The sequence below is a fragment of the Mustela nigripes genome, chromosome 4 (genome assembly GCF_022355385.1).
Source record: "Mustela nigripes isolate SB6536 chromosome 4, MUSNIG.SB6536, whole genome shotgun sequence".
In the NCBI taxonomy this organism is placed as follows: Eukaryota; Metazoa; Chordata; class Mammalia; order Carnivora; family Mustelidae; genus Mustela; species Mustela nigripes.
In genome coordinates this window covers 174,437,267-174,462,604 of record NC_081560.1, presented here as the reverse complement: position 1 = coordinate 174,462,604, position 25,338 = coordinate 174,437,267, and the positions used below count along the sequence as shown (strand labels likewise).

At 45.9% G+C, this 25,338-nt stretch overlaps 1 pseudogene; it reads left to right on the top strand.

Annotated features, from left to right (window-relative positions):
- The first annotated feature begins 4,572 nt into the window (after window positions 1–4,572).
- The window catches only part of LOC132016481 (guanylate cyclase 2G-like), a 35,378-nt pseudogene continuing 14,612 nt past the window's right edge, over window positions 4,573–25,338 (top strand).

The window sequence follows — 25,338 nt, the reverse complement described above, 5'->3', positions numbered from 1 at the left end:
CTGCATGATCACCTAAAGGAGTGGCTTTTGGATCCAAGGAACTTGCTTTGTTTCCGCTCTAGGAAACAGTCTCCCCCCTTTATACAAGTTCAACCTTTACTCCACTGTCCTGTGACTCTTCAAACATTTACTATCTTTTTGACTATGTATTCGCTGACAGCATCACCACTATTTGCAAGAGTGGAGAACACAGCAGGAAGTTTGCAGTGGACACCTGGACAGGTACTAGCTGACTTTTACTTGCTCATACTTGGGAGGGCTAGTACGAGGTGTGCTAGATCTTCAGGGACGCTCCCTTGGCAAACCTGTAAGCAGACCTGAAAGGAACATGCTACCATATCCCAGCATGGGATACTTGGTTAATTATAAGCCTACCAGAGCCCTAGGGTTTTAGAACAAGGAACAGGAAAGGTCAAAGGGCTCTTCCCCCGGCATTTTTCCACTTTGTCAGTAAGAAAACAGAGGCTCAAATCCAGTCTTATTTACTTGGCAAAACCTGAGGTTGGTTGATGCCTTTTCCCAAAACACCCAAGGAGATGTGAGAGAGCTTGTGAGGACAGGGGGAGGGTTGCCTCTCCCGCTCCGTCTTTCCGTCAGGGGGATTATGGGCTCATCTTGTACTTCCACGCCTTTATCTGCTTCTGGACAAGTTCAAATTCACACATTCCAAACCTTTACCTTTTCTCTAAACATGAGTAAGGCACAGATTTACAAGCTGAAGAGAGGCAGCTGGGGTGGAGGGAGCAGGAGGAAAGGGAAGGCAGCTAGAGAGAAGCCAGAGATCCCACTAAAACTCTCCCACCCTGGATCAGCTCATCCTATCTGATCGTGGATGTTGAGCAGCTGGCTTGTCTGGTTTACGGCACAGGCTGGCCAGGATTGAGGAAACCATAAACCAGGCAGAAAGAACCCTCCCTCCATAATAATCTCTTCAGAAAGCAGAGATGGGCTAAAGTTGCTGGCTCCATTTTGGCTCTGGTCATGATCTCAGGGTCATGAGATCAGAGCCCCGTGTTGAGTCTGAGCACCACCCCCACTGACATAAGAAACCAAACTCTGCACCTCTGCTGGGCGTGCAGCCACGTGGCCTCCCCCATCAACCACTCCAGCTCCTAGAAGGGAGGAGGCCTGGAGAAGCAGAGTGCGGAACAGTGTGGCCCCTCTCAGCGACCACAGTCCCTTCAGAAACTCCCCCACCCCCACCCCAAGCTGCTTTTAACCTCAGGATTTTCCACTCCAGCCAATCAAGCACTTCACACAAAGTAGGTGGGTCTGTAACTATGGCAACTGTTTTCCTGGTGGTGATCTTGCACCTCTGATGCTCTCCCCTTCTGAAGGCCATGGAGAATGGAAGGGACTGAGCTCAACAGGGAATACCTAGAGCCCACGGAGGGAAGCCAGGTGCCTAAGTGGTGTGAGGACCCAGACCTCTGTGAGGTTCTCCTGATCTGAGAATTCAGACAGCAGGAGTGAAAGCCCGTACTTTTACTCCACAAATGCAAGTCTATAGAGTGTACTATTATTTAAAACTTTCACTTTTCTTCTTCGTTGCAGACATTAGGACAAAACACATGAAAATTAAATGAGAAGAAACCACCCAATATGATTTCTATCATTCAGAGAGAACAACTTGGAGTGGTTTGGTGTATGTGATCTTTGCTATGCTGCCTGTGTGCCTTTTTAAGAAATAAAAATGGAATACTGTACATGTCTCTTAAAAAAAATATCTATGTATTTATTTGAGAGAGAGAGAGACAGAGAGAGTGGGGCTGGGGGACGGGGGACAGAGGGAGAGAGAATCTTAACTCTGTGCTTAGTGCAGAGTCCAACACGGGGCTCTGATCTCATGACCCTGAGATCATGACCAGAGCCAAAATTGAGTCAGATGCTTGGCTGACTGCGCCACCCAGGGACACCTGCACATGTCGTTTTTACAGTGTGCTTCCTTACTTAAAACATGGTGACTGTTTTTCCAAGTCAATAAATGTACATTTAAAATATCATTTTGAATGACTGTGTCATCCTCAATCGTATGGATTCATGCCAGGTTATTTATCCAGGCCCCTTCTGTTGGATAGAAAGTTTGTGTTTAATTTTTTTAATTAAGATTTTAATTCTAACTCCAGCATAGTTACCATAGAGGGTTATGTTCGTTTCAGGTATACAGTTTGTGTCTGATTTTTGACTGTAGTTAAATTTTATCATATGATCTTTATTCAGGTCAAATATCCCAAATTGGAATTTCTCAGTCAAAAATGTGTATATTCTAAGACTTGGATGCATATGGAAAAACTGCTATCAATTAACATTCCTATCAGCAGTGTATGTCTGTTGATTAAACAAACTCTCACCAACACCGAATCTCACTGTTATCTTCTTCTGATTTTGACCATATCAACGTGTAAGCACATTACAAAGAGTACTGGGGCACCTGGGTGGCTCACTTGGTTAAGTGGCTGCTCTTGGCTTAGGTCATGGTCTCATGGTCCTGGGATTGCAAATCTCGTTGGGGGTGGAGGGGGGGGGGTCCCTGCTCAGTGGGGAGTCTGTTTCTACCTCTCCTTCTCCCTCTGCCCCTTCCTCTGCTTGTGCTCTCTCTGTCTCTCAAATAAGTAAATAAAATCTTTTAAAAAATATAAGAATACAAAAATTACTCAAAATATAAATATATTAAAAAATATAAGAATACAAAAATTACTTTAAAAATTACTTTAAAGGCCCAACAGTGTGCTGGATCTGAGGATACAAGGAGGGACCCACACACTCACCTTGGCCTCAGAGTTTCTCAGAGAAAGACTATCTGTAAATGTAAAGAATCTAAAATTATCTAGAGTAGGGGTGTAAGTTTTAAGAAGTTTGTGTGGGAGGGGGAGAGGGGATGCAGAGCATGTAATAAGACATTGTTTCTAGAATCCTTGCTTTGACATTATGACCGGTTCAATGACATCGCCATCAAGGATGCTCCTATATTGAGTTCCTGCTAAATGGGAAGCAGCTTGCTAAGGAATTACATAATCTCACAATATCTTTACAACATCCTTCTGAGAGGGCTGTTGTCATGTCATTTTGAAATTGAGGAAATTAGGGCAGAGATGTAACTGACTTATTCAGGGCCACATATATCTGGTAACCATCTGAGTCAAAAAGGTCCATGGAACCCTAACTATGGTTAGAGCATGGGAGTCTAGACTCAGATGATTTGCCAGTTTGACCCTGAGCTGTCCTAGTAGAGGAGAAAGAGAATCTGTAGCTGGGTGAAGAACCAGTTTTGAGGAGTTTGGTTTGGAGAAAAGCTAACCCCTCTAGTCCACAGGTTTGGAAACAGCCCTATGAGGTTGGCAAGACCTAAGACTCAGTAATCCCATGGCAGGGAGGGAAGCTTGCTACTGAAGGAACATAACCAGAGGATGGATAGTCATTGGCTACCCCCCCCACTTCAAACTGTCTCAAAGTTTTTTAAGCCTTAGTGTACATAGGGATACATGAGGGCCTGTTAAATGCAGATTTCCAGGGTCAACTCAAGACAACCCTCTGGTTCAGAGGGTCTGCAGTGGGGCCCTTGAACCTATCCATCTGGTCATCAGGAGACACTGATGTAGGTGGTCCTTAGATCAAGCCCTGAGAACCATAGCAAGTCTACTAATCCTGAGGTGACTAGGAGATGCCAGCTCCTTCCCTGCCAGTGGAATATGGAAGAAAGCCCATGGTAGGAGGAAACTGAATCTTTTCTACTGATGAGCAATTGCCCAGCTGGTGGCTAGGCCGTCTCACCTGGGGATAGCGATGGCTTTCTAAGGGGCCTGCTATCCTATATTACTTCATGGGAAGTAATAGTTCATATGTAAATGATTACCTATGTAATACTTCATATGTAATTAATCAACAGAGAACTGATGATGTTGATATCATCAACATCATCAGTCATCACTATCATCATCGTTACCCCCACGGTCGTCTAATGTGTATGAAATAGTTCTTCGCCCAGCCACTGTCAGGCACTGGGTTGCTTTCAATCCTCACCACGTCATTTGGGTGAAGGTCCCTTTACAGTTTTACCCCCATTTTAGGGATCAGGAAATGAAGGCATAGAGAGGGGAAGTAATATGTCACAGGTCACACAATTTGTGGTGGAATTAGAACTCCAGCCTAGGCCATCTGCTTACATTAGAGTGGTTCTCTTGATTTTTCCCTTACTAGTGAGGAGAGATTTGGGTGTTAGGAGGATGGGGGGATGGGACTGTGACCCTCCCAGGACCATGAAGTTTGTCAGTGGTGTCACTTGGATCCATTTCCAGGGTTTTGCTGACTCCCTGCCCCAGCCTCTTTCTCCAAGATTGCAGCTTCTAGAGGTGTTAGGACAGACTCTGAAAAGGGAAGGTTTTGATTAACCAATGGCATTGAACATAAAGCAAGCTGTGGTTCTCAGGGAACTCTGCACTACCATTTAAGCTCCAGCCATGAGTGGTCAGGAGGCTGAACATCTGAGTTCGGCAGTGATACAGGTGTTAGATGCCATCCATGGCTCCCTGGTTAGGAGCTGAAGCTTCACTCAGGTCTGGGCTCTGTTTGGGGATGGAAGGTCATGCTCTCTACCCAACACTAGCTCTGACACTCTTCACCAGTATACTGGTGATGTGGCTTGAGGCTGCCAACCTCACTGTGGGCTTCCAGGCCCCCTGGAACATCTCCCGTTCATTCAGTGTGCAAAGGCTGGGTGCAGCCCTCTAGACTGCCATGGACAAGATTAACCTAGTGACAGTGGACCTCAGAAACTTCAGCTGGAAACTCACTTACACCAACTCAACTTGCAGCATTAAGGAGTCTGTTGCTATTCTCACCAATCAGGTCCAGAGACAACTGATTTCTGCCCTGTTTGGACCAGCATGTCCAGTAGCAACAGAAGTAGAGGATAGCCTTCTAAAAACTTTGGCTGTTTGTCTTTAGAAGGGATGGTTTTAAAGGTGATGGGATACACTTGAAGAATCTCTTGGCAGGGATGACATTATTATAGATAATAACTCTGTAGGGTTTGGGTACCATTTCTTTGATATGTAATTAGACCATGTAATTAGAATGGTTAACATTCTCTTGAAAGTAAGTTTGTCAAATCAGTACTCGTTAGGCAGAGGTTCGCTAACAAACTTGTCGATTATTTGGACATGGTGCTGTTGTGTATAGACTCGTACCATTCCCTCCAATGTTGTCAGCCACAGGGCTCAGGAAAATTAAGTAGAAAAATGAATGTTCTGTTTCAAGCAGAAAAACATCATTTGTTTCTGTAGGTTTCCCTTTCGTGTGTGTAGTAAACTATTCAGTGACGTTAACGGTCAGTGGGAAAGAGTGAAGTATGACAGATTGCAATAAGCTGGGACAAGCAGAGAAGACAAACAAATGACTTGTTTCTGTTTAGTAAATGGGATTAGCTTTGTGGAAGTCTTTGGTATCTTGCACTCAGAGAGGTGTGGATGCAAAGGCAGACTAGGAAGGAGCATCTTAGCCCTTACTCTCAAAAATACTGCAGAACCGTCATGAGTGGCGGGTGTCAGATGAAGTTCACGTTTGAACTTGGATCTTGGTCTCTTCTGAAATTTTTCTTTTGATACATTTCCAGCTGTCCAGAGCTTGCCCATTCTTCAAAGTCAAGTTCAAATGCCCTGGAATCTTTGTTCACTTCTCCACCCTCACCCTTCATACCCCTAATTCCCCAATCAGAAGGAACTTCTTAACCCCTATAAGTCTATAGCCTATGAATATTGAAAGGTATATTTAACTCTGAAACTATTTGTTTGTATCTTAGTTCCTCTAATAATTGATCATAAGCCCCTTTAAGAGCAAGGTCTCCAAAGTTGGTTGTAAATAATGGGCTCCTGATGAAAAGTATTGAAAAGTGAATAAGGAATGAATCAGTCAATAAATGCTTCTTGTGGTTATTCTTGTCCTTTGAGGTATTGCATCCTCAAGATGGATCCAAGACACTGTCATCAATATCCCAAAAGAGAGGGTCCAGTATGACCCATAGACTTACAGAAGCCAAAGATTATACAGATACCTTATCATGGGGTTTGAGTGTAGCATAAACTGAATTATGGAAAGACATCCTTTTGGTTCCTTTCAAGGTTATTGGCTTGCTGGGCTTAGAGTGGAATATCCCTGTGTTTGACCTTGTTAAACTGCAAAACTGGAGGACAACTACTTATATGACACCTGTGTGACACTTGTGCCACCCAGGCACAAAATTGGTGATGTGTTCTAGAGAAGGCTCTGGTATCTGGGATGGAAACATATTTGAATGTTGGAGGTCACTCTGGGACTTCCTCCTGGGATGGAGTGGATGAACTGGAAGGTTGTAGAGAATGGACTCAAATCCCAGTTCATTGTCACTGTCAGTGTGAAATATACCAACAATGACTGAGCCTTCCTTCAAGAGACTCTTAGAGGCTGTCCCTGGCTACCAGAAGTAAGTAGGAAAGAGTCTTCTGTTGCTTATGTTTAGAGAGACAAATGAGCAAAGCAGATTATTTGAGAAAAACAACAACAAAGAACTCTTCATCTTTCTATGGATGTAAGAAGCAGAAAGAAACAGGGTGTAAAATTAATGATGTATAAAAGCATCACCAACAACAAAGTCATTTTTTTTTTTCAAATCTAAAGTGAAATCGCGGATGTTATAGTGTTATGAGGCACAGAGAAGGTTCTGGAAGCATCTTCCAGGTGGGCTGGCTCCTTCGTTTGGGTTATTGTTTAGAGAATGGGCTCTGGAGATAGACAGCCCTGGGTTTGAAAGCAGCCTCTGACACTTTCTAGCGGTGTGCTCTTGAGCAAGTGCATTAACCTGTCTCTGCCTCAGGTACCTTCCCTGTGGAATGGAGACAGTCATAACATTGACATAACATATGACATCCACCTCATAGAATGGTGAGGATTAACTGAAGTCATGCCTGTAGAGTGCCAAACAACATAACGGGTCGGCGTAAGAGAGCAATCACTCTTACTGGGATACTTAAGAGGCTCTCCTTTCTAGCATGCATCAGTAACATGATTAGTAACTCCTTTCTGTACTTCAAATAAATTAAGCCCTTTACAGTCTTCATGGCCTTGGGACTTGGGGACTTGCTGATCCCTTGGCCTGGAGTGCTACCTGCCATTCCACAAGCCCCGCCCCCAGCACTCTTCCTGTGGCGAGCTCCCTCTTAGGCTTCCAGACTCAGCCCAGAGCCCACCTTGTCCGAGGGGCCTTTTCTGACTGCCTGATGGGGAGAAGCACCTCCCCACCCCCGAACACACATTAGTATCAGAGCATCCTTCCCCCTCACTAACTAGAATCTTACATGCTCTCTTTAATGTGTTTGCGTGTATGTTGTGTGACTGTCGGCTTCCCGAGGGCACGGGTCTTCTCTCTGGCCAGGCACTGTATCCTGTGCTTAGTGCCGTGCCTGACACACAATTGGGACCCAAATAAGCAGGCTCTCATTTACCGCATTTAGAAAACAAGTCACTGCTTCATTTGGGTGTCCTCAAAATGCATGCTGATGTGTTTTGAGGGGAGAAAAGCATGATGGCCTCTTCCTCCTCCCCACCCCCACCCAGACTCAGAAGGTCTGAACGCTCCTGATTCTGAGTCATCGGTGAACCCCTCCTAACTGCCCAGTGGCTGATGAGCCACAAGCCAGACCTGTTGCTCTGAGTGAGTTAAATGAAGAAACTGAGCACAAAAGCGGGAAACCAATTTTGCTGGCTCACACTGTGAGAGAGACCCATGGCGAGGATTTGGGGGTGCAGGGCCAAAGCTGCCTGTCTGGGGGTACCTGGGTGGCCCAGTGGGTTAAAGCCTCTGCCTTCAGCTCAGGTCATGATCCCAGGGTCCTTGGGATCGAGCCCTGCGTCAGGATCTCTGCTCAGTGGGAAGCCTGCTTCCTTCTCTCTCTCTGCCTGCCTCTCTGACTGCTTGTGATCTCTGTCTGTCAAATAAATAAATAAAATCTTAAAAAAGAAAAAAAAAAGCTGCCTGTCTGTGGGCTGCGGACGTGTCTCAGGAAGTGTCCACGCTGGGGATAGGTTAAGCATCCCAATTTCCTCAAGCATGCTCAAGGAAAGAGAAAGTACACATCTCATTTGCTCACTGAGAGCGGCTTTAGGCCACACTTTAAAAAGCGCGCGCGCGTGTGTGTGTGTATGTGTGTGAGCACGAGCATGTGTGATGGACTGATTTTGTTTTCTCTTCTCAGTTATCATCCTAACCTGAAGCTCAGAGGATACAAACTTTTTCTGCTGGCTGTGGAGAACCTGGGACCCAGGGCAGGAGAATCTGTCTCCATTATTTTGCGGTGGTCAGAGGTGGGTGCTGGTAAGCTCGCTGGGACCCCCACAGTAAGAAGTAACAAGTCGGGGTGCCTGAGTGGCTCGGTCAGTGGAGAGTATGACTCTTAGTTTTGGCTCAGGTCATGACTTGGGGTCATGGGATCGAGTCCCACACAGGGCTCTGTGCTCAGTGGGAAGTCTGCCTGAGACTCTCTCTCTCCCTCTGCCCCTCCCCCGCTTGCTATGTGTCAGGTGTATTAGCTCACTGAGTACTCATTACTACTCTTTGAGCCAGGTAACCCATGTCCTCGTTTTATGATTGGGACACTGAAATGGAGCAGAAAGAACTTACCCAGAGTTCTTCTGCACCGTGGGTGAGAGGTCTCTGTTGGAGCCCCAGCAAAGGCCTGGAGAGACCAGCATACTGGTCCCATACTGGTCTTAGGTGGTTTGGTTTATGTGGTGATGATCGGGACGGCTAAGTGTACCATGTCCTTCCTCTAAGTTCCTCTATGTGCATGTACTCCGTGTCCTATTGCGCTCAGTACCCCAAGAGCCCCGTGAGGCAGATATGCCAGCCCTGATTTGCACCATCGTGGCTCTCATTTCTGACAGGCTTGGAAGGTAGATGTTATTACGGTTCCAGACAAAGAACCCGGGGCTCAGATAACTGAAATACCTCACGCAAGAGCTCGGAGCTCCCAGGGGGCATAGCTGCTGCTCCAGACTGGGTCTTTTGGACCCTGGGACTGCGCCCTTTGCCCCAGGAACTCTGCCTTATGGAGTGTCGACTGGGTACCAGACCCCACCGTGAGCGCCTGATATATGGAAACCCATTTCAGCTCACACCACCCCATGGGGAGACACTTCTTATTGTCCTCATTTTAAAGATGAGGAAACTGAGTCCCTGAGGGCTGAAATGACTTGCCCAAGGCCACACGACTAGGAGCAGGGAGAGCTGGTATTCAAACCCGAGCAGGCTGGCCCCAGCGTCATCCCACTCGCAGGCTTCTAAAAAACACCGAGCACTTTTAGCTATGGACATGCTGTATTTTTTTTTTTTTTTACAGGAGTTTTACCCTTCTTAAAGTAAACTTGGTTTGTTTTACTTTATTTATTTTTTTTAAGATTTATTTATTTGGGAGAGAGAGAGCACGAGTGAGGAGAGGAGCAGCAGGAGAGACTCTTTAAGCAGATTCCCCACTGAGCGCGGCTTCATCCCACCACCCATGAGATGGTGACCTGGGCTGAAACCAAGAGTCTGATGCTTCACGCGAACTGAGCCACCCAGGTGCGCCATGAAGTAAGCTTGTTTTCTATAATCATGAGCCGAAACAGAGCAAGAGGGAGTAAAGAAAAATATATAACAATGGTCTGGAATTCTTTTATCTTTTTATCAAGAAGTATTTCTCTGGACAGCAATTGGAATTCTAAGCAAATGGCAGACTTCCCAGAACATTCCCCCTGCCTCCCCGTGTTACTGCTGGCCACTCCTTTCTCTTCACTTGTATCACTTCTGCCTGCGGCCACGGGAAGAGAGGCTGGGATGGGTCCTAGTACTGGTGGGGAAGCCTTCAGCCCCCTTGTTGCTTTCTCCCCAAGCCTTCCTGATCACAGTCCCACTGAATTGCAGTGGCAGAAGCTTATAGAAATAAAAATATACCACACAACGTCCATGCAATTGAACTCACCCAGCTTTAAAAAAAGAAAATTCTATATACAAACAAATATAAATTTAAATATATAAATATTCATATTTATATTTATATATTTATATATTTATATTTAAAATATAAATATAAATATAAATTCTATTTATATTCTATAAAATATCCCCAATATAGGCGTAGGTGGGGAAAAAATATCCAGGGCAGAACAGCATTTTAGTACGATGCTATTTATGTAAAATGTACATGCATGCACGCCCACACTCCTTTGTACAGGTCTAGAATGGTTGGATACATCTCGGAACAGACAGAAGGGGGCCGTAGGGAAATTGGGGAAGGCCGGCTGTACCTCACGTATGCATACATAGAGCGAGTGGACATTAATTTCATAATAGTAATAATACGGATAATAACGATCCTAGCAAACCACGGAAGCCACAAGCAGAAAATTGAGAATCAACAGCCCTCAATTTTTCAAGTTTTTGTCACCCATTGCTAGAATGTAAACTTTCTGCATCATAGCTGCTTGACACCCCAGCTAAGCCTTTATTTATTATTCTTTCTGGGCTTCCCTCCCACTGCTTATGGGCTGGCTCGAAAATATGGACCTGGGGTGGGGGCAGGTCTTCCAGAGCCATTGTTTTTCCGAGGATTATGATGAAGAGTTTCAAATTTAACATCATTTTTAGGCAGTTCCATGGAATGGGGGTGTTTCCTACAAATGGCGACATTGATTTCATTGTGTTTTAAGACAGCTTTTGGAAGGAAGTGTTGGCAAATAAGGTGACACACTTCCCCCGCGGTCTACGAGTCAGTGTTTCTCATAGCCCCGGACTCCTATGGAGAAAGCCCCGGAGATGAAGGCTTCTGGAAACAAGTCTACCGAAGGGTGAGGGGCCGCCCTCCTTCAGCTCCATCTCCACGGAGGAGTAGGACGGGTGTGGGGCTTTCCTGCATGGGCCCCCTGCCCCCTTCTTGGAGGATATTTGTGTTTGGCTCTGATAGTCTCCCTCTATTTCCCCTCAACAGCCCTAACACACACACACACACACACACACACACACACACACACACCTACATACATATGCAACACACTCATGCACTTTCTCATCTTCCAAAGTCTACAATAAATAATAGTCTGATGCTGTCTTGTAAAATCTGCACCCCAGCATTGCAAGGAAGGACCGAAGTTGCTAGGTGAAGTGTCAGTGACCTTTGGAGTTAGAGACCTGGGCTCCCATCCCAGTTCTGTTATTTACTAACTGTGGGCCTTGAGGGGGAATTGTTTAACCTCCGTGTACATCTGTTTCTTTACCTGAAAAATGAGACTCCTGAGAACATCTGCCTCTGAGCTGTGGTTTTGAGTATCTAGTAACCCAGTGCACGGAAGTAGCGGAAGAGATAGCATTGAGCTCGGACCACGCCAGTTCCCTTTCGCCAGTTCCCTTTCTTGGCAGGAGGCCAGAATCAGGCCCCAGAATGGAGGGATCAGAGATGTGGCACTAGGACAGGTCAAGGCCAGCAGATGGTCGGGCACAGGGGGAAGAGAGGAGAGAAACCATCAGCCCGTGGTGATCCCTGCCTGTAGGGGATGATGGGACACAGGGGTTCCCATAGAGAATTCTTTCTAAGGTTTTATTTATTTACTTGACACACAGAGAGAGCACAGGCAGGGGGAGCAGAAGGCAGAGGGAGAAGCAGGCTCCCCACTGAGCAAGGAGCCCAATGTGGGACTCGATCCCAGGACTCTTGAGATCATGACCTGAGCCAAAGGCAGATAATTAACCGACTGAGCCACCCAGGCACCCCTCCCACAGAAAACTTTTTACAGAGACACCATTGCCAGAGCTGGAGCTACTCCCAGCATGGGACTGAGCTGACTTGGAACATGACGTCAGGTCACTGATGACAAGGGTTCCGTTATGACCAAGGTGGCCCATTGTGGGTCCTTCTACCAGAAGGTCATTACTTTCTACCAGAAGGTAAGCGGGTACTGGGAAAGACAGTTCTCTGCATTTACATGGTGCTACAGGAAGGGACCCGGAAGGGGAGAGTGGTCTGGGGGTCCTGCTGTTAGCCTGGGTTGGGATCCAGCTTCTGGAACCCACCCACAACAAGGTTGTCTGGAGCTCTCTGAACTCATGAAGATCAACTTTGGGCCTTTAAAATAATCTTGACCTTGACGCTGGGTGTGGCTCAGCCACTTCCAGTTCCAGTTGAGAACATCGCAACCTTATCCTCCCCACCCCACCTGCCCCCAGCACCAAGTGCACCTCCAGTGGGACCTGGGCCTCCTCTCATGCAGCCAGGCAGGTCCCACTGGCCTGTGACCTCAGGGAGAGGCCCTGGCCTAGGGGTGATGGGACACAGTCCCCCCTGCAGTGTTGAGTCCCCAGCCAGCCAAACTTACTCCCAGGCACCCTGGTTCCCAAACCAAGAGCTTTGTGGATACCAAGACCTGCCTGCTGTCCTGGGTTCCTGAGCCCAGGAATCCCTAGAAAAATCCATTTTTTTCTCTCAGCTCTTAATCAATGAGAAAACTGAAAGGAAACTTAAAACTGAATTGAATTTCTACTTGCCCCCACCATCACCACCCCTAATCCAGATTTGATTTGACACTTTTTCCCTCCCTACTCTCATGGAATTTTAATGTGCCAAAGTAATTTAGCCCAGGAAATGCAATAACCATGGAAAATAGATCCTCAGCGTGGTAGGAATGGTCATTCTCCACGTGGGGGGAGATGTTTTGGTCTGTGAAATGGAAAGGTGCTCCGTAACAAGATTTGTCTCTATTAGACCTGGGAGAAAATGCCAGCAGCACCAAAGGGTTAGGACATTGTTTTTAAATCAAAAGTGACCAGATTTAAATCAAAAGCTTAAGTCAGCTCTTTGACCCAACAGAAAGCTATTGCCCTTCGATGAATTAGATTATCTGCAGGTGAATTTGAAGAGTCTAGGTGAGGTGCAGAAATTTGGACAGGGCACCCAATGTTTCGATTAAGAGACCAAGGTTAGCCTGTTGCAAATTTATTTTAAAGACATGCATGTATAAGTTGTTGCTCCTATGCCTAAGGTAGAGACAGAATAAATCAAGTGGGCCCTGCCTTTTAAATTTTTTTTTTAAGACCCATGAGGAATTTCTCCATGCTTTGTTGGCCCTGTGACTCCCTCCCTGAACACAGACCCCACTGCAGATTTTATAATGAGCCTGTGATCCCACACCTGCTTCTACAGGTCAGCGCAGGTTCTCAGAGAAGGGGGCTCTCCATAGGAGGGTGTCTCAATGGCAGTGGCATTATTGACATTTTGGGCAGGCTGCTTTTTGTGTGGGGACGCGTCCTGTGCACTGTACAATGCTTAGCAGCGGCCGGGGCCCCCCACCCCATACACGCCAGAAGCACCCTCTATTTGCAGCAAACCCCCTACATCTCCAACATCACCTGCCTCCCCTGTAGAGAACCATGGCTCTAGAGAAACCTGGCTCTAGAGGGATGTGAGTCTCAGGGACTTTGTTTCTAAGGTGTTAGAGAGAGTCTGAACAAGGGAGTGTGGTCCTGTGGTTCAGAGACCAGCCCTGAAGTTAGACAGATCGTAGCTAAGAATGACTCTAAGGAGAACACACAGTAAAGGTTCAGTAGAAGTGGTAGTCATCACCGTTGTCTACAATGGAAGTTTCTATACAATGGTGGGAGGGGAGTGTAGTTGCCACGGAAATCGGAGGGGAGGTCAGAAAAGAAACCTTGGAAGAGACAAGTCTCAGTGGACCCAGTTTATCCTAGTGGGGGCCCCTGCCTTTAAGGCATCTGCTTGGCAGGACCAGCCCGGACCCCGGATGTGCTCAGTGTGGTTCTCCAGCAGACTGTAGTAATGATAGGTCTCTGTCCCCCACGTGGGACTGCTGTGACCCTCCTGATTACTGTCTTGAGAATGGTGATCAAAGGTCTGATTTTAAGGATGCAGAGTGGAAAATTGCAAAAGCAAAATAAAGGCATTTGGTGGCAGATCAATTATAATGACGTCACCATTCTGGCCCAGAACAAGGTGAGGCCACACCTGACCCAGATATCTATTTCCTGCTCACTGCTAGTGATCTGTGGAAGGGACCTCATCTAGGAGTTTCTGAAAGCTGAGGGCAACTTTTTTTTATAAAGTGGGTGCTTAACAGAGTCTTGAGCCCCACATTTTGCTTCTGGGTCCCAGACTTCTTCCTTGATGAATATCTTTGGGGGGATATCATTTCTGGGCTTCAGTTTCTCAATACTTAAGAATGATCAGTTGGCCTTGAAGGTTCCCTTCAGTCCTCTTACCCTGTGGGCATAAGAACCCATACATCCTGTTCAAACACTAAAGCTGTCTCCTGGGCAGCATATAGATATTTTCAAAACCACATTAACTCCTTTGATCTATTGATGATGAAGACAGTTAGGATTCATTTACTCAACACACACACATGAGACAGGGACTGAAGGCCAAAGAGTGGGGGTGTAGCAACATGTCCCAAATGATGTCTTCTGAGGGAGGCAAGTGGTCCAAGAGGCGTTTGTCTACATGGAGAGATGAAAGCCCCACAAATGGGAATAAAGTTCTCAGCATCATGAAGGCTTCAGAAAGGAGGTGATATTTGGGAAGAGTGGTTTACTAGTGGTGAGCAGGAGAGAAGTAACACAGGGTTGCCCAGGTGTGGGGTACTCGAGGCTGAGAGGTTTGGCACACATTTAATAAGCATAACATTATTTGATAAGTATATAACATTTACATAATTTCAAAAATACCACTATGACCATCTCTTATGACTTAGCATATTTTCTCTTGGAATTCTGAAGTGTCTTTTCTTTCTTTCCTTTTTTCTTTTTCTCTTTGTTATTCATAGTCACCAGTGCAATCTTTGCAAGTGTATACTAATCACTCTGGAGCACGTATTGCCCTGTGGAAAATGTTAGTGAGAAATGATCTTTAGAGTAGAAAGATAGACTTGGGTTTCTGTAGTTTAAGAAGAGCGCCTTGTTCCTGGGAGGAGGGAGTAGAAAGGGGGTCAATTTTACCTTCATCTCAATTTATTAAAAACCTGCAAGTGCAATGAATTTTATTTTAAAAGATCAGTGAGTTTAGAATTTCAGATAGTACTTGCCCAGGGGCACATGCTACTCAAGGTAGTAAGAGAATACAAGAATCTATGTACTGGAACAGATGTATGACTCTTAAATGGTTAAAGCAAAAGAAAAGGTTCTCGAACCTTGTTGCTTGTTAAGAAACAAACGGCACTGAAAGTAGACAAAGTATACAGGTTTGTTCTAACAGACATTTAGGTTGGCTGTAAAGATGAGGAGTACATTATGGGTCAAAATCAGACTTTGCTGTGTTATGTATATGTCATTCCTGTTATATTGGTTTTATTTTCAAAACTGTCCTTTGTGGTAGTCATTTCTTCTTATTGGTATCCTTACATACACTAGTCATTCAATAAGTGAGTTAGGACTTTCCAAAAAAAGCTGACGTGGAGGAACCAAAGTCAAGGAGGCTCCAACATGGGAAGACCAGATCGGGATTCATTAGCAAGTCATTTTCAAAATGTCCCTGGGGATCCTGGGGCTCGCTGGTCTGGTCAGGGGGTGAACGACAGAGGGAGGGTGAAGGTGTGATGGAGAAGAGTCCTGAGCCTCCTCCTTTCCTCTTCAACCAAAACAGCTCTGCTCTGTCCCACCTGGTGTCTGCATTAGGGTTCCAGGTAAGAGTATCCCTGAAAAACAGGGTTCCTCTGTGTTAAACACATTCTCTAGGTGTTGGGGAGGCACTGGGAGTATGAAATAGAGGGGTCACGTGCTTAGATGCTCATAGAAAGAGGACTCTGGCCTCAGGTGACACAAGTGACACATCCTGATAAATGCCAGAGCCAGTATTTGGGCAGCACTGGCTTGAGCTCAGTGCCTGAGTCACGGCACTGTCTGGAGGTAGTGTGGACACAAGAGGGACATGTCACAGAGAAGCACTCACACTTTGGGTCAGAGGATCAGGATCCAAGCCCTGACTCTCCTAGTTATTAACGGTGTGACCTTGGCACTCATTTTCCTCACCTCTAAAATGCACCATCTCTTCAGGACTTGGTCATGGTGCTGAGAACAATGGAATTACTTCCTGTCTTACAACCATCCCAGAGAGGCAGACCTGTGTCAAGATGCAACAACAGTCATGCAACAACAGATTTCTGGGGATGCCAGTTCTTTTGTCAAGAGCCATCAGGGGGATGAGCTCTTTTATGCTCCAGTAGGACTTTGCCAGGTACTCCTGAGGGCACAGTGGCTGCCTGTAGGTCAGAGCATGTGTCTCTGTCCCATTCTCCGCATGTCCTTTCTGTCAGGCAGGATATTGGGACTAGGGGAACACTCCAGATAAAAGCCAGGGTAGTCCTGTTGCTCTAGACTAGTGCTTCTCAACCTTGAACTTCTAAAAAAGCCATAACGGTCTAGGGTGTGGGGGAGAGGCTGAGAAAGACAGGCAGGGGTTCTGCTGCAGGCTTCAGCAACTGCCAGTCCACATACCACAGCAACACCATTATCCATCCGATTCCTCAGCTTGGAAGTACCAAGGATGCAGTAATCCAAGCTCTAGGACATCAGTGTCCAATAAGGTAGCCGTTCGCCACACCAGGCTAAATAAATATAAATAAACTAAAATGATATAAAATTTAAAGTTAGTTTCCCAGCACCTTCATGTTTCATAGTCTTCACTTCTTTAGAAGTTCAAGTCCCCTCGGTGAAAAATATGATAGGAAAGAAAACCCGTGTATTTATTCTCCAAAATGGAAGTCCTGGAGAGTAGGGAACAAAAGCTCCAAGCAAGGGGAGACTTGTTCTTTGCCCTAAGCTGGATTTAGCAAAGATTGGAGCCAAAGCTTTCCTTATGCAACTGCACTTATCTTTCCAAATGTTTACTTGGGTTTTCCAACTACAAGAAACCATCTTGGTTATCATCACCCATCAAACCCTAAGGACCTTTATTCATACAAATCTGTATTTTTTGGAAGATTTTATTTCTTGATAGAGACAGAGAGAGAGAGAGAAAGAGAGCAAGCGCATGCATGCACAATGGGAAGTAGCAGAAGGAGAGGGAGAAACAGACATCCTGCTGAACAGGGAACCCAATGAAGGGCTCAATCCCAGGACCCTGGGATCATGACTGGAGCCAAAGGCAGATGCTTAACCAACTGAGCCACCCAGGTGCCCCACAAAACTGTATATTATGGTCAAGTAACCATTTAGAGATGGCAACCAACAATGCATAGCATATCTGTATTGGTGAAGCCTCCTGAAATGTTTGCCCTCGTCCCCCTCCAGTGCCGTCACTGGGCTCCCCACCTCTGTTGCCCGTACAGTAGTGTCCAAACTCTTCAACACAGGCTCAAGGCTCTCTACTGCCTAGTCCCAAGCTACTTTCAGAACAATTGTTTTTCTTGGCTTAAACCCTGTGCTCATCCAATGGGTCTTGGTGCTTATGCCATGTGTCTTTTACCCTCAGACAATGCCATGCCTGGTGTCCCTACACCACTCCATCTGGAACCTTCTTGCCCTTCGGGGTTCAGCTTAAGCTTTACCTCTTCCAAGGATCCTCTCCTCCATCCCACAGAGGTCCCTGCCTCCATGCAAGCCCCATCACATTCCTGAGTCTTTTGCAATTAACCCAATACTAAAAGTGGCAGGTCTTGGCTGACATTTAAATCATGCCAAGGCTTACCCATCTCTCATATCCAGATGCTCTGTCCTCTTCTACACCGATTTTTCCAGGTGGGCCTATGATTTGTGGTGAGTGATGGACTCTCTAAAAGCAAACTTGATAGATGATGACAGACAAAAGGACAGGCAAGTGACTGAAACCTTCACAGGTGCCCAGCTTCGAGTTAGCAGTGTTACATATTTTAACTGACTGAACCCCCATAAGAACAGTATAAGTAAGTTTTATTTTTAGTCTCCGTGGTACAGATGAGGAAATGGAAGCTTGGAGAAGCAAAATCCCTTGTCCAAGCTTATGTAGGCAGTAAAGAGTAGAAATGGGCTTGAACTAGGTTTTGGATTCCAGACTTACACTTAAGACCTCAGCTCACTATTCCTCTTAAAGAAAATGAGACATTACTGTATAACAGAAGGAGAGCAGTCTTCAAGTCAGATGTTCAACTTCTGGCTGTACTACCTACAAATGTGTGACCTTGGACAAGTCACTTAACCTCAGTGATCTCATCTGGAAACAGGCTAATCACAACCCCCTCCTCCCCCTGCCGGCAGGACGTGTTGTCTGTTAAATGAGATCTCAGGGGTTGATCAACTAGCTGAGAGCCCCTCTTCGAGTCAGATGTTCAACTTCTGGCTGTACTACCTACAAATGTGTAACCTTGGACAAGTCACTTAACCTCAGTGATCTCATCTGGAAACAGGCTAATCACAACCCCCCCCCCCCCGCCCCCGCAGGACTGTGTTGTCTGTTAAATGAGATCTCAGGGGTTGATCAACTAGCTGAGAGCCCGCGTGAAGCACAGCAGTGCCCTAGGGCTGATGTGGAAAGTGAGGAGCTTGGTGGTGTTCCCTTTCGTAGATGTTTCTTGCCAGTTTTCCTGCTTCCCTTCCTAGTCTTTTCTGAGTGGAGCTTTTTTTCTGGATCATCCTAGATTAAGAACATCCCACTTTGTCTCTGGTTCCAGGGAAACCATGTGGCTGTCTGCTGTGTTGGTGACCAAGCAAAAGCCCAGGTCAGGAAGCCATCTGTGCTGCAGGAAATCCGGCTGGTGAGGCCCCTCCCCTTGGAAGAGAGAAAGCAGTGTCGGTCTCTGGCTCTCTGCTGCCCACTCCTGGTTCCCATCTGGGAATGCTGCCATCCAAAGGATCAATGACGGGAAGCTGCTTCCCTTTCCTTGGCCCACTATCCCTATCCCCTGACAGCCCAGACCTTAGGCTTCAGATCCTTTAGCCTGGCCCAGACACTTGAAAGCTGGGACCCCTTCTAGCCTTGCTCTTTCTCCTTAATTCTATCTCCTTAATTCACCTCCCTTGAACCTAGTCCTTGGATGGAGTCAGATTCATGGGGTCTGGTTTTTTGCTCGAGATCTGTGAGCCAGCATGGCCTCCACACACTGGCATTTATATCCAAGAACATTTGAAAGCAGGGCCAGTTCCGTTTACTGTGATGTGGTTTTAGGTTAGACTTTGATCATTCCTCTGGTTTATTTGTTAGAGGCACACTGCTTGGATAAACCTCCCAGGTCCGCCACTAATAAGCTCTATGATCTTCAACACAATATTTTACTGTTTGAGCCTCAGTTTCTTTATCTGTAAAATGGGAGCAGTCATAGTTCTCTTCTCACTTTTCTCTGTGTGAGAATTAGCTGCAAGTATGCCAAGTGCAGAATGAGTTCCTAGAACAGAAAACATACTGTAATCATCAGGAACTACTGTTATTTTCAGGTATATGAATTAAGCCATGAAAGCATTGTCCCCTTCTATGGTATCTTCACAGAACCACCCAACATCTGCATTGTCGTCCAGTATGGCAAGAAAGGGAGTCTTAAGGTAAGCAAACTAGTACAGCTTATATCAGCTTTGATTAACAGCAGATAATAAAGAAACTTATCAATGTTTTGCCCTTCATCCAAGAACGGTTCCTCTCCAGTCTAATTCCAAGATATGAATTACCTTGTTGGGCCGCCTGCAGTGGCAATGATTAGCAGTGGAATTGCTAATAGTCTGGTTTCCTTTGCTCTGGGTGGAAATTATCTGAGCCTGTCATCAGCTCTCAAGACCTTAGAGCCACTTCCCAGTTATGTTTCTGGGCTTATCCTACCCATGGTATGTGACCATCGGCTATACATTAGGAACAAGGAAGTATTTAAAAGACTCCAGACTGGGTGACTTTCTCAACATTGAATCAACTTATATCTCCTGGGAAATTTCCAGTACTGGCTGTAGAGTACTCTGCCTTGGGTGGTAGTAGTTCTGGTCAAAGTGTTCCAGCGTATCAGAATCAAATCCATTCAACACACGAAGCTCCCTGGGCTTCCAGTGAAGCCGCTGGTGATAATTTGAATAACTGTTTTTTGAGGATGTTTTGAGAAACTCAGATAATGATATGGAATGGATATTCAAACTCTCCTTTGCATATGACATAGTCAATGTAAGTATCATTTAAACTTATTTAAAGAACAACTACCACTGTTTTTGAGTTGTTATGTGTCTTGAGTTAAACTGAACCGAAGACTTCATAATCTTTGTAACTGATTACAATTTTTTACATTGACTTTATTACAAAATTATACAAAATACAATTTTTATTACTAGAAAAGACTTTGTAATACTTTGTAGTCGTTCCTGAAAATTCTGATCTTCTGCAGATCTCAAACAAAATGATCCCACTTCTCATTTTTTAAAAAGTTTTATTTAGTTACTTGACAGAGAGAGAGAGAGAGAGAGAGAGAGAGTGCACAAGCTGGTGGAGTAGCAGGCAGAGGTAGAGGGAAGAAGCAGGCTCCCTCCTGAGTAAGGAGCCTGACATAGGGTTCAATCCCAGCACCCTGGGATTTTGACCTGAGCCAAAGGCAGTTGCTTAACCAACGGAGTCATCCAGGTGCCCCAAAATGATTCCACTTCTAAAATTCACTGCTTCAATCAGATTTTCCAACCTTTTCTCCCTCCCTGATCTCAGTAATTAGCGAGAACTGGGCCACCACTGTTGGTTAGTATTTCAGTAAGACTTCACTGAGCATCTCTTAAGGGTTTGCCTTACTCTGGGCATTTGCATAGGAAGACAAAGACTTTCTTTTATCTCTGAATGGATTAAAATCTAGCTACAGGGAAAAAAAGGTCAGGAAATACACATGTAAAATTAAGTGGTGGGATCGTTAAAAATTAGGAAGATCTGATCCGACATCTTCTCCCACCCTGGGCTGCTCCTTCCTTCCCTTCACTGACTTTCCCATCCCTCCCCACCACACCCAGGGAAGCACTTTAGACTCTGGAGATCAGTCTCCTGCCACTGATATCATCCATCTATCTATCTATCAATCACTTATCGGCTCTGGAGAGAAAACTAGTAAGATCTCCCCAGGTAAGGTAGGGATAGCTAACAGATATAGCTTTTTCTGTTAGCATTTGATTTTCAAGAGGTATTAACCCCAAAGTTTCTCTGAAGAAATTCTAGGGTGGGTGAGAATGGCACTCTGAAAGGGAAGTCTCCCTGGTGGTCTTCAGTCACCTCAGGTCACTGAGTCTATCCCCCGCCTCATGCCAGGGGAGCTGAAGATCACCTGACGCCTTGCTTTAGAAGGATTGGTGTCTTCTGAAATAGAGTATGTACATAATGGGATGGTGTAAGGAAGTCAGAGTGAGTTAGGTCAAGGCACATTTAGGCCCTTTAAGGCATTTCTCTGCCAGAATTCCTTCAAAGGGGACTAAGAATAACAAAAGTTCACTACAGCTTCTCAAGTCTTCCCCATTGGTGACTTTGACATGAACCCAAGCACTGGCCATGCTCTGTGGCTCACATTGTGCTTCTGGCCATCCCATAACAATCATAAAAACAGTTCTTCTCTGTTGGACCGGAACATTCTCTATACCAGGTACCAGAGAGATTCTGAGATGCCATAGACTTTTCAAGTAAACAAATGGATGTTGATTGAGCACCTCATTTGGCTCAGACCCAATTCTGGCATGGAGGGCACAGAGGAATAGGCTCATTACCCTGTCCCTAAAGAGTTCAGCCCAGTGGAGCCAGCCTGGGAAGGAGCTTTGGAGATTATAATATTCTTCTTGAGTGAGGGATGGACCTTCAGAGGAGTCATGATGCGTTAAGAGGAGGAAGGCAGTTATCATAGAAATTGTCTTGGGGTTTGAACCCTGGCTCTCCACTACTGGCCAGGTGCTCTTACCTACCCTGAGCCTCAGTTTCCCTGTGTATCATCTAAAGATGACAGCAGTGCCCACCCAATATAGTTGTTAGGAGAAGTAAGTATGTTTAGCACCATGCCCTCCTATAACAGGCGCCAGGAAATAAATGCTCATTGTTAGTAGGAGCGGTAGTATTACTATTATCAGAGATAACTTCATTACTAGGACTAACTAGTAATAAAAACATGTACATTTAAAAAGTTTCATTCCCATGGGACTCCTGGGTGGTTCAGTCCAGTTAAGTGTCCGACTTGATTTCGGCTCAGGTCATGATCTCAGGGTGATGGGATTGAGCCCCACCTTGGGCTCCCAGTTGGATGTGAAGAGTCTGCTCGAGATTCTCTCCCTCCTTCCTCTGCTCCCCAGCCCACTCACTCACGTTCTCTCTCTCTCTCAAATAAATAAATAAATCTTAAAAAAGAAATCTAATTCCTCCAACGATCCTCTGAGGTAAGCCAGCCCTATCCAAACAATACCAGCTGCATGGGACTATTGGCCAGAGGTAATGTGGGGAGCTTAAAGTGAAGTGTGCTCGAGTGTAAAATTCACACCAGATCCAAAGACTCAGAAAAACAAACAAACAAACAACCCCCCCCAAAAAAACCCAGAATGTAAAATAACTCATAATTTTTATGTCAAAATAAGATTTTCTAAATACATTGGGTTAAACAAAATATATTATTAAAGTTAATTTCACCTCTTTACCTGAAAAATTGAAAATTATACCTGTCCTTCTCTTGGACATTGCTCTTAATAACTAACAATTAACTCCATCTTTCTTTCTTTTTTTGTTTAAAGAGAGGTGAGGAGGGACAGAAAGAGAGGGAGAAAGAGAATCTTAAAGCAGGCTCCGCGCCCAGCAGGACTGGATCTCACAACCCTGATATCATGTCCTATTTGGTCTGTGACAATATACATGAAATCATACATTTCCACCAAGACAGGAAAAGAAAGCAAACCCTGAAGATATGTGTGCCATCTCTAGGTGGGGTCTACATTCCTAGGCTTTCGAGCATCCCTCAACATCTTCTTTATGTTCTAATGGAGTGAACTCTGCTAATAAACCTGGATATAAGGGTAATCAGTGATGACCGAACAAAATGTCTCTTGCCTGGGGTGGGCTTGGCACTAGCAGGGGCAGAGGAGTGGAGAGCTTCAGGGACAGCCCTGGTGCGTGGGGAGGTCTCCAAATAAGAGGGAATTCCGGATTGGATATAGGTCTCCCCAGATTTCGAGCCCAGACCTTGGCTCAGCCAGGCCTCTCCAGGTTTGTGTGAGTGGATTGCAGTTTCTAAAATGTAATTTAACTGTATTATCTCAAAAAACAAAAATTGCATTTTGGGGTGGGAGCAGGAGTAGTGTGTCCACAGTCCTGCTTTTGGCCTTAGCCTGCACTTCCAGTATTGACTTGGGGCTTTTGCTAAAGCAGGACGGTGATTCAGACCAAGATCCCTGCTGGAGCAGAGTGAGTCCCTGTACTGGTGATCATGAGGCCCAGGGCACCCTCCTTGGGGGCAGAGTCCATTCAGGGCCTCCTCGTATTCCTCCTCGCTGGAACACTGAGTGCCGTCACTGCCTCCTGCTACCACACCCATGGGTGACCTCACCCCCCTCCTCAGCTGGGCTTGGGAGACGTTCAAACCTGGCTGTTCCCGTACAGGTGTCAGGAGAATGGGTGTGTTTGATCCGCCCTCCTCCTCCAGTACAATCAATCATGAGGGCACCGGAAACAGGAAAATCTAATGATTTAGGAGCGGCTGTTTTGAAGGCAACCCAACCTGGGTTTATCTTCTAGCTCTGCCCTCGCTATCGGGGAGCAATTTAAAACTGTGAGTTTAATCAATGGAAAACAGAGAATGAGAATATTAACCTACCTTCCGGAAAGACAGAATGTGATCTTATGTATAAAGAAAGCAAAGTGCATAGTACCAAGTACGCAAAGAAAGCTTTGTTGTGATTTATTTGCTTATCAGGGATCCAGACCACCCTTGTGAATTTTCACGGACCCTTGTGGCTTCAATGCAATGCTCAGAGTCATCTCTCATCTTGGACCTTCAGAGCTTTCTTCCGTCAGCCACCGGGCATTTGGCATTTGGGCAACTGGTCAAGGGCGGGGATGTGGGAATGGGACTGCGGCCATCCCAGTCCTGCTCCACCCCAGGCCAGCCCTGTGGCCTGGCACAGGTGAAATTTTTTGTTTCTCCCTTTCTTTAGTTCCTTATTTGTAAGAGGAGGTTAGCGATAATACCACCTGTGTCATCTACAGGGTCGCTGGGGGACTTACACGAGTTGGTTCAAATAACGAACTTCGGTCGATACCACATAAGGCTAGCACTATAAACTTAAACCAGAAAAAGATCCAGTAAGACCCTTGAGAGTGACATGGTCAGGTTTGCTCTTGTCCAGAACCTCTGGGGTGAGGTGGGTGTGAGGAGGGGCCTGGGCTTCCCAGGCTGATGCAGGTAAAACGGCTCCACGACAGCTCCATACCTGCAGCATCCTGAGGCTGCTGCCTTTCTGCCAGCTCCCATGCTAGGTAGTTGGCAAATGGCTCAGAGATTTGGATCAAGGTATGGGGAGGCTTTATGTCTGTACTTTAAATCCAAGAAGCTGGAAATATTGAGTATACCTTATGGAAGGTCTTATGGTGACACCATCAAGGAAGGTAAGAAAATAAAGACCCCAGGATCACCCACAGTGGGGACCCCCTGTGTCCCTGCGCTACTGAGGTTACTTCTGAGATGCAGTCTGCCTTGTCCCCTTAGCCTTTGTTCCACTGCTGCTAGCCTGCCCTGGGAAATCTCAGTGAAATACCAGTATCCGTCCATCTAATCCTGCTTCAAATGTGACGGCTCTCCTTTTCGAATTTATCTCTTCTCTGTCCTCCTGCCATCATTGTTTCCTTCCTCATTCTAGGTCTTTCTGCAAGCCCTTCCCTGCCTATGGAAAGATCTGTATGCTCTGCCCTCCTCTCCCTTCCAAATGAGGCCGCACTCTGCCTTGGTGACTCACCCTGAGCTAGGTCTTCCCACTGGCACTCTTTTCCCCTTTTGGATCCTTCTCTTGATTTGGGCTTCTTAGCAGCAGTTGGTGGCATGTACCTCATGTGATCTGTAACTAATACAGGCTCTTGTGTTTAGGTCTAAGCATTGGCTTTTTCTTTCTAAGCTCACCAGGGGACTTTAATGGGCAGCCAAGGTGCGGACCAATAAAGGAGGGCAGGTGTTCTCAAGCTGTGGGCACACGAATCTCCTAGATCAGGTTAAAATACACAGTCTGATTAAGTACATCTGGGCAGGGCCCAAGACTCTGCATTTCTGCCAAGCTCCCAGGAGATGCTGGTGCTGCTGGTCCCTGGGCCATCTTTCAAGTAGTGGGGATCTAGGCCCATCTTAGAGATGGTCAAATAGGGGCCCAGTGGGATGGAGTGCCTTGCTTGAAGAGACTGAGTG